Genomic DNA, 18,810 nt, shown 5'->3' with positions numbered 1-18,810 from the left:
TACGCGGGGACGGATGCACCCGAAGAAGCATCTTGAATGGAAGCTTGTGAAGGGCCCGGTTCAAGACACGCAGATCCAAGATTGGTCTCAAGCCACCACCTTTCTTGGGTACAATGAAGTAGGGGCTGTAGAACCCCGTCCTCATATCGGCTGGAGGGACCGGCTCTATCGCATCCTTCGCCAGGAGGACTGTGATCTCTGTACGCAAGACAGGAGCATCTACCGCCTTCACTGAAGTGAAGTGGATGCCCCTGAACTTGGGAGGACGCTGGGCGAACTGAATCGCATAGCCGAGTCTGATGGTCTGGCGGAGCCAACGAGACGGACTGGGAAGCGCTAACCAGGCACCCAGAAACCGTACAAGTGGCACCAACGGAACCACCGACGTACCCGTGGCGGGGCAGCGAGGGGGAACGCAGGGACCCTGCTCGGGCGTCTCCTTGCCGGTCCGAAGCAGGGTCAGCGTGTGTGCAACACCAACCTGCGTTCTGGCAGAGGGTTCGTGGGTTGTACGGTTGACCGCACTTCCGAACCGCCCACAGCTGCTGATTGGCGAGAGAGGCGGGTGAGTGTGAATCAAGACTGGCTCGTCCACAACCCCCCGTCCCCTCTGAGGACCCAGAGATAGAGAAAACTGCTCTTTTGTCGAGTTTTTGGGTACCACTGACCGGGAGGCCAGTGGCGGGGAAAAAAGAAACAAAAGATTCTCCCCCTGGTGCGTTCACCATCTCCCGAAGAGCATCCTCCTCCATCTCCGGGTCGCCCGTCTCAGGGCCTCTTGCTCTTTCGCTTGCCACTAGGTTTGGCGGGGGCCTGGACGGGCGGGGCGGCTGCCCTGCAACCGGGTCCACGGCGCTGCTTTGCTGGAGGCTGCTGCGTTTGCTGCACGGGAGCGGGGGCGGCAGCAGGGGAAGACTGAGGCGCTGCCGCCGGGTGGAGGCAGCAGCTGTACGCCGGGGCAGGATGTGCCTGATGGCCTCAGTCTGCTTCTGTGCAGCGGAGAACTGCTGGGCTAAGTTCTCCACTGCATCGCCGAAAAGGCCGGTCTGGGACACAGTGGCATTCAAGAACCGCCTCTTGTCAGCCTCCGTCATGTCGGCCAGACACAGCCAGAGATGGCATTCCTGGACTACCATAGTGGACATCGCATGGCCCAGAGACCGCGCCGTGACCTTCGTCGCTCGTAGTGTCTGTTGTGCCTACAGGCCCGGGAGGGGAGCAACGGATTCCAACGCCAAGTGACAGCGGTATTTGGACACAACTGCATTGCAACCGACCGCTCCACCGGCGGGATACCCGCATACCCCTGCGCTGCCCCACCATCAAGGGTGGTGAGGGAGGACGAGCCACCGGATCGGTTTCGGGCAGTGAAAGGTGCCGTCCATGATCCAGTGAGCTCTGGGAAGAAAGGCACCGGGGTGGGGCCCTGAGAACCAGCGCGAGCCACCCCGAGAAACCAATCGTCCAACCTCGAGGGTTCGGGACACGGTGGAGGATTCCACTCGCAAGCATAGCCACCATCTCTGGATCCGAATCTGGCATCGCGGGGCGCCCCGAAGGTGGCAGCGGTACCAAATCATCATCTCCAGAGGGGTCTGACTCACCCTCCGATGCAGCGACCGACATCTGATCGTCGGGGGGAGCACCAAAGGATACAGCTGGTACGTCATGAGAGGGTCCAGTGTGTTCCCTCGGCAGCTCCACAGGCTGCGAAGTGCCGGTGGAAGGAGGAGCCCTCGGAGGGGAATTCCTCACCGTCACTGTAAGACCAGTCCGGCTACTGTCAGAAGTAGCGCTCCCCCGGCTGCCGCCAAGTGGAGCCCTAGATCTAGGCAGAGGCACGGGCACTCTGCCCCTTTGCAGGAAACGGAGTCTGGTCCGCAACTCCGCGACGGTCATTTTCCCGCACTGGGAGCATGACTCGTCCACAAAAGCCGCCTCAGCGTGATTAATGCCCAGACACGAGAGGCAGCGATCGTGACCATCACACGGTGCCAGGTAACGACCGCATCCAGAAACACATGGATGGAAAGGCATCTTTAAAAAGACGCGTCTTTAAAAAGACGTTCCACACGTGAATGCTCTTTTAGAGAAATCACTCTTTCAGAGAAATAACTCTTTTAGTGTGCTGAAGCGCACAGGGGAGATGGCCGCTTGCAACACAATCAGAGGGTAGTGCAATCCGACGTGTGCAGCCCACTCGACAGGAAGGGAACCACCGCCGCTGAAGCGCCGTGACACCAGCACCGAGAATGTCTCTAAGAGCGTGCTTACTCATAGACACCAGCACCGAGAATGTCTCTAAGAGCGTGCTGACTCATAGACACCGTCGAAGAATGGTCAGGAGCAGAACAACGAACGCTCGGCTCCGAAGCGAAAAGCTGAATATGCGCTGCATCTGCTGCCTACTTATACTCACGCTGTGATCAGCGGCAGCTGGATGCAATAATCGCATGCCAATGTGCATTGGCTTGTTTAGATACTCTCGTAGGGGATTGGTCTCTCTAAGCGAGATCCCAATTCGTCGGTCACCGACGTGACTCGGAGTGACCGACTGATAGGGAACCAATGTTGCACTGTGTCTACACCGGACGCTACAATATAGAACTCATAATCAGTGATGCTGTCTACACTGGATGCTGCACGGCTCGACAAATCCCTGACAGTAAACTGCTGCCGCATTCTATTTATGACGTGCTGACACAAATTTCAAATGATTTTCAACGGTCGCTTTATCGTGTCCAGTGTAGGCAGACTTTAGCTGTTCTGGTGTAGACACGGTGTTACACACCTACCGAGAAGAGCCAAAGCAACCTCAGCGTCCGATCGCAGGCCTTCCGCTCCTTGAGTTCTCTCCAGTGCTGGAAAGCTGATCCGATATTTACATGGGTTCTACTTCTTGCCTTATCGTTCCGCAGATATTTTCCTCTTTTGTTTTTTTATCCACCATCTCTATCCCGGCTCGGCTGTTCACTGAACGCTCTCTTCTCCACATCATGAGTAGACACGCCCCTTACTGCTGATTGGATACAAATTTGTTTTGGTACTCTGCCCCGACGTTTTTGAAAAATTATATACCTCATTTTTAATTGTACTAGCCATTACCTCTTGTTATTGTCTCAGCTTTATTCAAGTTGTACGTAGTTATATTAATTATCGGGGGCTACATAAATAGTACTAGCATAACCTATGATTATTGTTTGAGCTTTATTCAAGTTGTACATAGTTATTTTAACTACCGGAGGCTAGATAACAATACTATTGACATATTAATATATTTCATAGTACTAGCATAACCTCTGATTATTGCATCAGCTTTATTCAAGTTGTACCTAGTTATATAACTATCGGGGGCTAGAAAAATAGTAGCATAACATCTGATTATTGTTTGAGCTTTAACAAATTGTTTGAGCTTTAACTAAGATGTTACATTCAACTTATCCACTGGTAAGAACATCACTAAACATGGCTTATTGTTTTACACACACTTATACACTTTTAAAGGCCCTTCATTGGTTGCCAGTACATGACCTGGCAGTGGAAATTCGAATGGCCCCGAGCTTGACCATTTTTAAGTCTCTGTTAAAAACCCATCTGTTTTCATTGGCTTATTAGGTTTATATTCCTGCCTAGTATAGTTTTTCTGGTACTGTTTTATTTGGGTTCTTTGTTTTAATCTGTTTGCTTGTTTTAATTACTTTTATGATGCTGTATCTTTTGTGAAGCACTTTGGTCATTCTCGTGGCTGTTTTAAATGTGCTATATAAATAAAGTGAACTTGAACTTGACTTATTGTTTATTTAACATACAATGCTCATGAAAACATAGTTTGGAAGTTTGGAATATTTAATAAAAAAAAAAAGCAGTCATCCCTACTTAAACATGAATTGTATTTAAATTCTCATCCCTGACTCTATTTGCACTCCATATTTGCCATTTTATGCATTCAGCCAATATACTACAGACAGCTACAGTGGTGTGAAAAAGTGTTGGCCACCTTCCTGATTTTTTATTTTTGTCACACTTTAATGTTTCAGATCATCAAACTAATTTAAATATTAATCAAAGATAACACAAGTAAACACAACATGCAGTTTTTGAATGAAGTTTTCTATTATGAAGGGAAAACAAAATCCAAACCCACATGGCCCTGTGTGAAAAAGTTATTGCCCCCTAAACCTAATAACTGTTTGGGCCACCCTTAGCAGCAACAACCACAATCAAGCGTTTGCGATAACTTGCAATGAGTCTGTTACAGCGCTGTGGAGGAATTTTGGCCCACTCATCTTGGCAGAATTGTTGTAATTCAGCCACATTGGAGGGTTTTCGAGCATGAACTGCCTTTTTAAGGTCATGCCACTGCATCTCAATAGGATTCAGGTCAGGACTTTGAGTAGGCCACTCCTAAGTCTTCATTTTGTCTTTCTTCAGCCATTCAGAGGTGGATTTGCTGGTGTGTTTTGGATCATTGTCCTGCTGCAGAACTCAAGTTCGCTTCAGCTTGAGGTCAGGAACAGATGGCCAGACATTGTCCTTCAGGATTTTTTGGTAAACAGCTGAATTCATGGTTCCATTTATCACAGCAAGTCTTCCAGGTCCTGAAGCAAACACTTTTTCACACAGGGCCATGTGGGTTTGTATTTTGTTTTCCCTTCATAAAAAAAACAATTCATTTAAAAACTGCATGTTGTGTTTACTTGTGTTATCTTTGATTAATATTTAAATTTGTTTGATTATCTGAAACATTAAAGTGTGACAAACATGCAAAAAAATTAAAAATCAGGAAGGGGCAAATACTTTTTCACACCACTGTATATCATGACAACAGATATATAAATATGGACAAAAATAATGAGTAAACTTTTTTGGGGGGGTAATTAAATAACTGAAGCTGAAATGTGTGAGGGTGATGAGTGAAAACAACCTCATTATTTCTTGTGTTTTTGAGTACTTCTTAAGTTGAAATAAAATTCTAAGGAGTAAAAAGTAATTTTTTTTCTTCATAAATGTAATCAAGTAAAAGTACAAGTAATCAGTTAAAATTTTACTTGATTAAAGTACAAATACCACACAATAATACTTAAGTACAGTAATCAAGTAAAATTACTTAGGTATTTTACATCCCTGCTTTTCTGCAACATCTTCTTCATATTCTTTCCTCCTGCCAGATTGCAGGAGGGGAGCAGCTTCTATTTGCGTCATCCTTGCAAGTGCAAAGGTCTGCAGCGAAGTACAACTTTGGAGTGAAGGAGAACAATTCTGAGGCAATGGCTCTCTGCGACAAGTTATAAAGTGTCTGACTCCGCCTCACGCTTGAATGCTCAAGCACTATTGGCTTTTGCGATGTAATAGTGTGATTCAGCATTATCAAAAGGGAGAAAGGGAGTTTACCCATAGCATCAGCTAATGATGCAATGTTGAGTGAACCAATCTCGAAAGGTAACCACACAATACAAGGCAATGTTTTGTTCGACTGACAACAATATGATGCCAGTGAGGTTATTCTTCACTAATGTTTTATTGGTCTTAAAATAAAACTGTTCACGGAAATGAAACATTACATTATACATTAGAACATAACTGACATTAAAGGGGTCATCGGATGCCCTTTTTGCACAACTTGATATGATTCTTTAGGGTCTTAATTAAAAGTCTATAACATACTTTGGTTAAAATTTCTCAATAGTAGTGTAAAAAACACCTTCTTTTAAACCTGTCAAAATCAGCTCAGTTTTTAGCAAGCTATTATAGTCCATGTTGCTTTAAATGCTAATGAGATCTGCAATTGTGGTCAAACTGTTTACAGCTGAATCAGTTCACTCAGCTCACTCAGGGCGGATCTAAGGTAAGATGGCTTGTCGTTCAACTATCGTGGGAGCGGTCTGTACAGAACTACATCATTCTGACAGGAATCTCAGAACATCCTGATTTGAGAAAGGGGATTTTAAAACAGGGATTTAAAAAGAAAAAACACTAGGTGGATTTTTATAATTATAGGATGGATGTGTATACACTTCCAACACACATTTATGTTGAAACAACATGAAAAGTGAATTTTGCATCTGATGACCCCTTTAAATAAAAAAATTCCTGTTTGTTTCAGTGTTAGCTTAGTATTTACAGTATATACTATTTAAATTAGCTTATCATTTTAGCTTTCATTAAAATTTGTGTTTATATTTTAGTAACATTTTTCTGCTTTAGTAATTTTTGTTATAGGTTTTATTTTTTTATATTTCTATTTAGCTTATATTTATTTTCATTTCACTTTTAGTAATTGTAGTACTCCAGCTTAAATTTTGTCAACATTATTATTATAATGTACAACAGTTTTTGTGTAATATTTATATTTCAGCTTAATTTCAAGTAATGTACATAAATAATAGTTTTAACTTGTTGGTTTATTAAACTGATTAAAGATTTTATATATATATATATATATATATGCAAAAATTTATTTAAATTGATTTCCAGGTCATTTTTCACCTATTTAAAGGGCATTTTCCCCTAACATTTTATTAATAATTTCACTTAATATAATAAGATAATATAGGGCTGTTACCAATCATATAAAATCAGTATCTACAAAACCGATCATTCCACTGCAGAAGAAACAGAAGTGACTGGAGCGGCATTCAGATGCATTTACACAGACAGTTCAATGTAGCTGAAATATAGCACAAATGCATTTGCACTGCATGCAGAATTATAACAGCATAATTAATGTTGTGACCTCTGTGTTTTAATTTTTCTTTATATATATACACAAATATGAAATGCTGGAAAAATGCAAGGATAAGTTATTATGAAAGTAAACCGTCAGTAGGTGGCAGTTTTAATTAATGAGTCATTGAAGCATGCCTTCGAACAATTCCTTCAGACAGCTGATTCATTCAAGAATGAAGCAAGTGCCTGTCCTTATGAATGGACCACTGAATCTTTGACTCAAATGGCTCAAAATTCAAAAACGCGAATCAAGTGTGAAGTTTCCGAAGCCAGTGATGATTTGGGGTGCCGTGACGTCTGCTGGTAATGCAGCCGTTTACCAGGAGATTTTGGAGCACTTTATGCTTCTATCTGCTGACAAGCTTTATGGAGATGCTGATTTCCTTTTCCAGAAGGACTTTAGCACCTGCCCACAGTGCTAAAACCACTTCCAAGTGGTTTGCTGACCATGATATTACTGTGCTTGATTGACCAGCCAACTCGTCTGACCTAAACCCCATAGAGAATCTATGGGGTATTGTCGGATGTTACTTATCTTCGTCTTGACCAAACAATACAGATGAGCTGAAGGCCACTATCAAAGCGACCTGGGCTTCAATAACGCCTCAGCAGTGCCACAGGCTGATCGCCTACATGCCATGCCGCATTGAAGCAGTAATTTGTGCAAAAGGAGCCCCAACCAAGTATTGAGTGCATAATTAAACCTACTCTGGAGATCTTGAACATTTCTGTTTTGTAGATCTTTTTTTTGATTGATCTTTGAGAAAATATTAAAATTTTTTGAGAGACTGAATTTGAAATTTTCCTTTTCAAACATGCAGACAGAAGAACTTGTTTTTAATTAAGTCAAGTCAAGTCAAGTTGAACTTTATTGTCATTCTGCTACATGTGTGGACATATAGTGGAATGAAATGTCGCGTCTCGCAGGACCACGGTGCTACATACTAGTTAAACATAAGATAAACATACAACAATGCAAGTATAAAAAAAACAAAAAAAAAAAAAACAATAGAGCATTTGACTATAGACAAAAATAGACCATCTGACTATACTTATACTATAAATACTATAACTTCTATTCCTAGTTGCCTAGACATACACAAACTGAGACTGTACAAGAACTTTACATAAATACTGTACATGAAATTATGCAAAAGAGATATTTGTACATGAAATTGTGAGAAAAAAAAAATTATATATATTTTGCACATTAAATTGTTGTGCAGATTAAAGAGAGATTTTGTGGGAAGCAGCGCATAGTGCAAAAAGATTTGTAGTGCAATGCTCAAGAAAACATTATTTTGTAGTGCAATGCTCAAGAAAACATTATTTTGTAGTGCAATGCTCAAGAACATTTTCTTATTGAGTCTTTGTAGCAGGGAGTGTTTATAGAAAGTGTCTAGTGTGCATATAGTGGGATGAGTGCGTTACTACAGGTGGTTTGTATAGCCCACTCACCTGTGTGTAGCACACTCAGAATTGCACTTAGGAAAAGTTGTCAACAGTATTAATGAGTTGGGGGGGGGGGGGGGTCAGAGGGGGACAGGGAGATTGGAGTTAAGAGCTCTCACAGCCTGGGGAAAAAAGCTGTTGAGCAATCTGACAGAGCGAGCTTTGATACTCCGGTACCTTCTATCTGATGGTAGGAGCTGGAAGAGGTTGTGGGATGGGTGGGTGGGGTCTTTCACGATGCTGGCCTTGCTGGAGCATCATGCAAGGAAAATGTCCAGGATGGAGGGGAGAAGGGGCACCGATGATCTTTGCGGCAGTGTTCACTGTCCGTTGTAGGGTCTTGTGGTCAGCAGCACTGCAGTTCCCGTACCAGACAGTGATGCAGCTGGTCAGCACACTCTCAATGGTGCCCCTGTAGAAAGCTGTGAGGATGGGTGGCGGGAGACTTGCCCTTTTCAGCCGGCGGAGAAAGCGGAGGCACTGTTGTCCCTTCTTGTTGAGTGACGTGACGTTGGTGGTCCAGGTGAGATCCTCTGTGATGTGCACCCCCAGGAATTTAGTGCTGCCGACTCTCTCCACGGTTGAGCCTTTGATGGTCAGTGGGGGGTGGTCAACAGGGTTTCTCCTGAAGTCCATCACAACCTCTTTTGTCTTACTCACATTGAGGGACAGGTTCCAATTACAGAGCAAGTTTAGTTTGTGGATGAGCTGTTGTGGGATTATAGTGTTGAATGCTGAGCTGAAGTCGATGAACAGCATTCTTACATAAGAGTCTTTCTGTTCCAGGTGAGTAAGAGCTAGGTGGAGAGTGATGGATATTGCATCGTCTGTGGAACGGTTTGGACGGTATGCAAACTGGAATGGGTCCAGTGTGTTTGGGAGACTGGATTTGATGTGATGCATGACTAACCTCTCAAAGCACTTCATCATGATTGGGGTCAGTGCTATGGGATGATAGTCATTCAGATAGGACACGGGTTCTTTGGTACTGGAATTATGGAGGTGGATTTGAGACACGTGGGGACGACTGCCTGGCTCAGTGAGGTGTTGAAGATGTCTGTTAGGATATCCGTCAGCTGTGCAGCACAGTCTCTCAATACACATCCAGGTATGTTGTCAGGGCCCGCAGCCTTTCGTGGGTTAATCCGGGACAGGGTCTTCCTTACATCGGCTGGAGAGAGACAGAGTACCTGGTCGTCTGGAGATGTGAGTAGTTTCTGTGCAGGCGTGTCGTTCTGTATCTCAAATCTTGAGTAGAAGTGGTTGAGTGCATCGGGTAAGGATGTGTCATCGTCACTGGCCTGTGGCGGGGGCTTGTAGTCAGTGATGGTCTGAATGGCTTGCCACAGGGTCCGAGTGTCTTTACTGTCTTTACTTTAATGAGGAGAATTAAAACATACAACATTAACTTTTTGAAAGGCCTCTTTTTTCATGTTGTCTCTTCAATAATTAATCTTTTCATTTTTTACTTGGGGCATTTATGTTTTTGTTTTTTTTCTCTACAAATACTGACATAAAATTACTTGCAATTAATTAGATTAATTATTGAGCAAATCATGTAATTATTTAGATGAAAGAAATAATTCACAGACAGTACTAACTCAGTAGGCTATTTCTTTATAATTCAACCTATCCACTGCCTGGTAAGAACATCACTAAACATGATTATCATTTATTTATCACACAATGCTAATTTAAACATGTTTTGGATGTTTGTAATATTTAATTTAAAAAAGCAGTCATTCCTATCAAAACATGAATTGTATTTAAATTCGCATCACTGATTGTATTGTTTATATTTTAGTCATTTTGTTTGTGCTTTAGTCATTTTTATTAGTTTTTGCTTTTTTATATTTCTATTTAGCTTATATTTATTTTTTAATTTACTCTTAGTAACTGTAGCACTCCAACTTAAACTTTGTCAGCATTATTATTTTTGAAATTGTTTATTTATTTAATATTTATATTTTGTTATTTATTATTAATTTTAAGTAATGTAAATTAATAATAACTTAGCATGTTGATTTATTAAACTGATTAAAGATCTATCCATCCATTCATATACACACCACAACACATCCGAGATGCATCAACATAGAAAAATTTGACATAAAAAAATAGCCAATTATAGGCTACATATTATGACAGCAGGCTTCTTGATTTAAACAAAAATACAGTTTATGTTAGGTGAAATAGGCATCAATAAATAAATAAATAAATAAAATTTTACAATTATTTGGATCTGGCTCCCTCTACTGGTTTCCTTAACGTTATGTTCATTTGTGTTGTGTTGGACAGTCACTGGTGTCAAAGTCCTTTTTTGCATGATAACAACAGGGTTGGATTCATCCAAATAAACTATGTTAAACTCAACATTCCAATTACATTAAACTCTACATTGCAAGTATTCTACAAATAATCAGTTATCCTGAAGTTTCACATTATTGTGATACTACAACGAGCGACGTACAAAAGACAGTAATGTTATCTTATGAGCTCCGGGCAGCAGCTCTCCTGGAGGCTTCTTTCTGAGCACATAACGCTTATCTGCAGTCTCAATGTAAAACGTTGGGTTGGACTGCCCAGCTCTATTCAAAACAAATAAAACAACAAACAAACAAGCAATGCGTTTTGTTTGCATGACGTGCACTTGAAATATGATGTGTGTTGTGAAGTTTCTTACCTGTACTGCTGCAGAGTTAAAGTGCTGTTGCCTAAAAAGCTGTCAAGCTTCCCTGACAGATATCTTTTCAGATTTACAAAGTGAAATCGAGAAATAAAGTTCACGACTTTATGATATTTCAAAATGAAAGTCATCAACTTCTGATGATGTGATGTAGGCTATTGTGAGGAGCAGCAGACCAAGAGCCGAAAAAAATTGACTTAATGTGATATTACCATGTACATTTACAGGCTTGAACGGATTCAGTGAGTATGTTTTATATGGGTGACTCCTCATGTACAGGCAGTTTTCCTGCAGGATCTCATCAGTTTAAAATAAAAATAGACGACATCTGTGGCTGCAAAGAGAGAAATATTTTTCTACACATGAAATATAAAAGCAAATAGATTTTAACAATAAAGGATTTTTATGACACATGACAAGCGATCAGTCCATTATAAAACATGCAAAGAGTGCATGTCTGCCTATTATATAATCAAAATCCATTTTAGATCACAATCGGAAGTTATTACAAGCACTCGGTGATGATTTAAAGTGGGTTTTGAGCAAAAAAACTTTAATAATTACATACATTTTCAATGTAGCTTGATGCTAATTGTACCTCTAATTATTTCAGATGTATTCTTGTAAGCATTACGGATATTTTGTGTTTCTGATGAAGAAACATAAGTTATTTATCTTAATTTAATGCTGTATATTGAACAGCGGACGATGTAAACCGAGATGCATACGCTACATGAAGAAAAAGTGCATTGTTGTTCGGCGCCACCTAGCGTGCAGGTGTAAATTAGCAGAAGGCCAACATTCGTTTCACGCTCGTTGTGAAAGCAACATTCGTGGGTGATTCGCATCGCTTTTTCGCATCGCGCTCAGTGTTGAAAGGCCTTAACAGTGTAAATTTGCTGTCCCCTCAAAATAACTCAACACACAGCCATTAATGTCTAAACCGCGGGTCACAAAAGTGAGTACATCCCTAAATGAAAATGTCCAAATTAGGCCCAAAGTGTCAATATTTTGTGTGGCCACCATTATTTTCCAGCACTGCCTTAACCCTCTTAGGCATGGAGTTCACCAGGGCTTCACAGGTTGCCACTGGAGTTCACTTCCACTCCTCCATGACGACATCACGGAGCTGGTGGATGTTAGAGACCTTGCGCTCCTCCACCTTCCATTTGAGGATGTCCCACAGATGCTCAATAGAGTTTAGGTCTGGAGACACGCTTGGCCAGTCCATCACCTTTATCCTCAGCTTCTTTAGCAAGGCAGTGGTCGTCTTGGAGGTGTGTTTGGGGTCATTATCATGTTGGAATATTGCCCTGCGGCCCAGTATCTGCTTCAGTATGTCACAGTACATGTTGGCATTCATGTTTCCCTCAATGAACTGTAGCTCCCCAGTGCCGGCAGAACTCGTGCAGCCCCAGACCATGACACTCCCACCACCATGCTTGACTGTAGGCAAGACACACTTGTCTTTGTACTCCTCACCTGGTTGCAGCCACACACGGTTGGACACCATCTGAACCAAATAAGTTTATCTTGGTCTCATCAGACCACAGGACATGTTCCAGTAATCCATGTCCTTAGTCTGCTTGTCTTCAGCAAACTGTTTGCAGGCTTTCTTGTGCATTATCTTTAGAAGAGGATTCCTTCTGGGACGACAGCCATGCAGACCAATTTGATGCAGTGTGCGGCGTATGGTCGGAGCACTGACAGGCTGACCCCCCACCCCTTCAACCTCTGCAGCAATGCTGGCAGCACTCATACGTCTATTTCCCAAACACAACCTCTGGATATGACGCTGAGCACGTGCACTCAACTTCTTTGGTCGACCAATGCGAGGCCTGTTCTGAGTGGAACCTGTCCTGTTAAACCGCTGTATGGTCTTGGCCACCGTGCTGCAACTCTTGGCAATCTTCCTATAGCCTACGCCATCATTATGTAGAGCAGCAATTCTTTTTTTCAGATCCTCAGAGAGTTCTTTGCCATGACGTGCTATGTTGAACTTCCAGTGACCATTATGAGAGAGTGAGAACGATAACACCAAATTTAACACACCCATTCACACCTGAGACCTTGTAACACTAACGAAGACACCAGCGTGCATGCACGGAGAAGAGGCCGGTCTCCCGAGGAGAGGCGCGCTCGGCATTTAAACAGCGGCGGTGATGAGGCTCTATTCAGATCAGGTGCGCCTCATCACACGCCGCCAGCCCTGGCTGTTTCGGCGCCCCTCTTCTCTCACACACCCACTCCCGTCAGGAGCCTGGTGAAGGACGGCGAATACGGGACGGGGTAAATACTGTATAGACTGTTATACAAGCTGTACACTCACTACTTTACACTGTAGCAAAGTGTCATTTCTTCAGTGTTGTCACATGAAAAGATATAATAAAACACTGGCGAGTTAAATTTAACAATTTATTGGCTAATGGCTAACTATATAGTCGATAGTCGTCTAGATTGAACATTAATTTGCGAGTACAAGCTTAGGTCTCTGTCTGTTGTGGTGAAATGTCAATCACTTTTCATAGCTTCATTATGGCTTATAAATTTTGGCGTAATGTTAAAACACTATCACATGACCAGAATATGTTTAACGTCTTTTCCTAAATAACGATATCTGAATAGGCCTACTGAAAAAAATATAGTCAGCATTACACCAGCATTACACAGCATTATGTGAATTATCAGCTATTCCGTCCATTCCGTTTATTAACAGAACAAATAAATCTCACATTGGACACAAAAATTGTAGGTTTTGTTTGGATATTTACATATCTTATTTATCCAAAAGAGAAATCATAAGCAATACTCACGTATCCTGGCTTGAAGTAGAATAACGGCCCAACTGTCTGTTAAAATTTAAAATGCGCTTCGGAACAGTGACGAGTAGTACATGTCGCACAGTGGTTGTCCAGACAACCTAAACACAACCTTCAACAATGGCCCTGAACCGTGGTTGAATGGCAACATTGTGACAACGCAGTAACAACCTTAACGACACACCGTAGATGTTGTTGCAACGTTGCTAAAAGGTTGGCTACGTTGAGGCAACGTTCTGTGTTTGTTGGGTCTACGGTACGCAATATGATATCAACGAGGAAAAAAATATTTGTGCTGTTTTTCCTGCTTAAAATTCCCATCCCAGTTGCAAAAAATAAAACAAAAAAAACATGACGCTCCATTCCCGCATCCGCTCGCGGCTGAATGCAAATGATCATAATTGATGGACAACTATGCCCTGAAAAGACATAAAATGTCAGGACACCGGCGCCAAGAAAAAAAAAAAAAAGATGAAAAGAAGCCTGTTTATCATTTTCATTCATAATCCTGTGAAACTTTTTTGGGTGTTGAGGTTAATAACGTGTTTTAGTGTCGGTAATAATTTCACCACCAGCAACACATCTATTCTCTCCTAGTTTCCATGTCCCCTTACGAAAATTAGCCATGGTTTTAACACAAATAAAACAAAACAAAAATATGGTTCCTGTAGCCATGGTAACCGCAAATTAATCATGGTTTTGTTCCTTCAAGTCATAATATACTAAGAAGTATTAAGAAAATATTTATAAAAACAAACCTAAGCCAACAACAGCCTTTAAAATGACTTAAAATGCATTATATAAAATCAATGAGGTAACCCTGCTAAAAAAAAAAACCCCAAAAACAATAGAACCTCACAGAAAATTCTAATACCATCACAAATGAATCACAAATACCATTACAAACATTCCAAACCATCAATTTTTAAGCATTAAAACCATTTGTAGTTTTCTGTTGTGTGTTTTGGGACATATTCCATTAGGATTTATTGGTTTTAACAAGCCATCAATAGAAGGTGACCAATTACCAGTAGAGACCAACAGGGTCCATTACAGTTTCCATTAAACCAATACAAGGCCCATTATAACCAGTAAGACCATTACAAATTTCGTGATGTGTCTATTGTTTTTTTTTTTTCAACATAACATGTTATTATAAATACCTGGAAAGGGAGCCAAAGACCTGGTAATTGCTGCTGTTATACTTACAGGACGAACAAATCCTGGTTTAATAGGCTATTGACCAAATATTTAATTCAAATATCCACTTAATCTTTTACTTTTGGCCACTTTTTTGCTATAGATGACACAGCCTCTATAATTTCTTCAACAAAAAAACGTGTGGACATCACAACCCTTACAAAAATTAACCATGGTTTTATCGTAGTAAAACTGCTTGATTTTCTTTTGCGTGATTACTGAATGCTTGAGACCATAAAATCAATCAGACAACTGTATTAATAAGATAATAGCCATAGGTAACTGTCTAGAGCTACAATTGTAATTTGTAAATAATACAATTTATTTATTTACTTTAATAAAATATAAAAGTTCAATTTTGACCCCTATAGTAGGTGTTTTTTTTTTTGTTGTTGTTTTTTTACTTCCATAATATTTGAGGGTGGGGGCACAACAATGCAATCCTGCTTAGGGCACCCATTTGGCAAGCAGTGGCCCTGGCTGTTGCTCTCAGGCAACATTGTACCATCGTGGATCACAAGTATAACCAAAATATCATATCAGTTATCATATCAACACATTACAATCAGAGTTGTTTCAAGTTAAAACATTTAAAATCAGCATAACCTTATCCTAATATGCACCTTATCCTTACAAGCATGCACATACACACACAAGCACATGCATGTAACATCTCCTTCCTCACTAATGACACCTCACTGCTTGTGAAAGCTGAGAAAGCAATTCCTCTCAACAGAAAGATCATGATATGTGCAGATATAGTCTCTGAATTACTATTTTTTACAAATGCATTACAAAATTGTGCAAATATGTTTAGATTCTAACTAAATTCTAACTCTTTTCCTTACGAATATCATATACTTGTATTATAACCTAGCAGGCCTGCATGGCCTCATGTGATTCCAATACAGTAAGTTTTTTTGTAATTTCCTAAAATACATGTGATGATATATATAATGTAAAGTTTGAAAATACTTCTTTACTTACTAATGAAGGTGTCTCAGATTTTTTTTGTAGACAATTATATGGATGAAAACTGATGATAAATGCACTTTTCACTGGAGAAAATAGGGAGTCATGTGACGTGTACATGTCTTGAAATTGGAAGCAAAATGGACCCCTGTGGGTCATGTGACCACTTTTTTGCATTTTCATTGATTAGTGTTTGAGTTCTACTACCCTGAGGTAGCATTTATCAATTAAATGGATGTCTCATTTTATTGAAAAACCCTAAAATAAAGTATGGAGGCAACACAGTACCATAGAGGGTTAACATTGTACAAATAGCCTATTGTGTTTTGGCTGAATGTATTTATTATTAATGTTAGCCTACTGTTATTATATTAAATATTGGGGAATTGGAGTTGTTTTTGTAGTTTCTACATGTTTAGTTCGTTTTTTGTTTTTAATTACAAATTCCATAGTGTCACAGATGCAGACGGACTCAAGGGTAGGTGCAATAACAGTGATTTTATTTAAAGGACTTGAGTGCTGGTGATCGTGAGACGAGGTGAGTAGATTCTTAGTAGTGATTCTTGCGGGAGTCGGATGACAGTGCTAATTGTGTCTTCTTGCTTCGTAGGCGGGTGGTACGTGGCCGGAGAGGAGTCAGATCCCAGAATTGCTGATCACACACAGACGGGTCTGAAGACAGAGAAGAGGACGGGACGGAGAACAGGTGGTTAGTACACAAGGTAGGTAATCAGAGGTTATACTCATCAACTGGAGGTCTTCCAAGTAGAGTCCTGCTGGGACAAAACCGCATCGACACCTGTGGTGGAGGCATCTACCTCCACGACGAATGGCAGATCCGGGTCAGGGTGAACAAGGAGTGGTGCGGTTGTGAAGGCTTTCTTCAGGTTCAGGAAGGCTGTTGTGGCGTTGGTGTTCAATGCTAGAGTTTTGGTTCCACCTTTGAGTAGGTCTGTGAGGGGGCTAGTGATGGTGCTGTATTGAGCAATGAAACGACAGTAGAAGTTTGAAAACCCTAGGAAGCGCTGCAGCTCCTTGATAGTACTCGGTTGTGGCCAAGAGGTGATGGCCTCCACCTTCTTTCTGTCCATGCGGACACCAGCATCATCTATTATATAGCCCAGGAAATGGACGCTGGGTTGGTGAAAGGTAAATGTTTCAGCCTTGAGGTAAAGATGACACCTCCGCAGCTGTTGGAGGACCTCCGCAAAATGTCGTCGATGTAGACGATGACGAATCGATGGAGGTACTCCCGGAGCACCTCATTCATGAACCCTTGGAAGACTGAGGGAGCGTTGACGAGCCCATAGGGCATAACCCTATATTCATAGTGGCCAGTGGGCGTGACAAAAGCGGTCTTCCATTCGTCTCCCTCTCGGATCCGAATGAGATTATATGCGCTGCGGAGGTCCAGTTTGGTGAAGATGGTGGTGCCGCGGAGTTGTTCCAGGGCCGCTGGGACAAGAGGAAGAGGGTACCGATACTTGACTGTGATGTCGTTGAGCACGGTAGTCGATGCACGGACGGAGGCCACCATCCTTCTTGGCCACGAAGAAAAAGCTGGAAGCAGCAGGTGAGGTAGAGGGTGTGATGTAACCTTGTCGTAACGCCTCCTCGATGTACTCCTCCATGGCCTTCTGCTCTGGTAGAGACAATGGATAAATCTTTCCACGCGGTACTGACTCACCCGGTAGCAGATCAATTGCACAGTCCCATGGCCGGTGCGGTGGTAACTGAGAAGCCCTTTTTGGGCAGAAGACGTCCTTAAACTGACTGTATTCGGCTGGGATGACAGACTGCTGGGCGACAGGGCTCTCTATGGTGGTGGTATAGAGTGGGAGAGGAGTTTGGGTCTCAGAGGCTGGCGACGGCAAAGATGGGAAACATCTTGGGAAGCAGCAATTACCCCATTTTAGAACCTCACCGGTACTCCAGGACAACGTCGGGTTATGTTGAATGAACCAGGGGAGACCCAGGATGATATTAACCCGTGACTCTTCTAACCCCAGCAAATGAATTTCCTCCTGATGTAGTATGCCCACTCGTAGTAGTAAGGGACCCACACAGCGTCTCACAAGACGACGGGAAAGGGCTTTACCTGTTATGGTTTCGATCTGGTAAGCTGTCTCGGTGGTGGTGGTCTGGAGCTGGAGCTGCTTGCAGAGGGGACCGGAGATGAAATTCCCCGAAGAGCCGGAGTCAAGGAGTATGGTGACTGACAGGGAAAAGGAGTCTGTGATTAGTTGAGCCCGAGTGGTAAGAGGTTTCATTTTCGGGAAGGTGTGTTGGATTCCACTCACCGTCAGCCGCGAGGGACGAAGAGGGAATCCAGGATGAGGTGAGAGCTGTTTCCACAATATAAGCACAAACCTCCATGTAAACGTCTTCGGCGCTCTACGGGAGTGAGGTGATAGGTGTCCGTGATCATAGGCTCAGGTAGATTACTTCCTGAAGATGGCAGGGTGGATGTAATGCTGGGGTTATGGGTTTGGTGGGGCTCAGGACTGCAGGCTCGCATTCTGTTAGAGCAGCGCACTGCCAGTTGGATAAATCTCTCCAGGCCGAAATTATCATCGTACGCGAGTGTACGGAATTTGAGGGAGTATTCATGTGTGGATAAAGAGCCCTGCCGCAGCCGATACAGCTGTTCGCCAACCGTGGAGTCACCTGGTGAATGGCTGAAAACTTCGCGAAAATGGGTCATAAATTGGGAGGAGTGAGTCGTGGGACCAGCTTGGGACATAATAGTCTCCGCCCACTTGAGCGCTGGACCGGTGAGGGAGGTGATGACGAACGCTATCTTGGACTGATCAGTGGTAAACATTTGTGGATGAAGATCGATAGTGAGATTACACTGCAAAATGAAACCATTGCATTCTTCAGGTTCACCAGAGTAGGGCGCTGGTCTGGCCATGGGACTGGCAAACAACACAGGAGAAGGAGAGCTGATGGCTG

The sequence above is a fragment of the Barbus barbus genome (assembly GCF_936440315.1).
Source record: "Barbus barbus genome assembly, chromosome: 44".
NCBI lineage: Eukaryota > Metazoa > Chordata > Actinopteri > Cypriniformes > Cyprinidae > Barbus > Barbus barbus.
The sequence above is the reverse complement of the archived record's forward strand: the minus strand, read 5'-3'. Positions refer to the sequence as shown.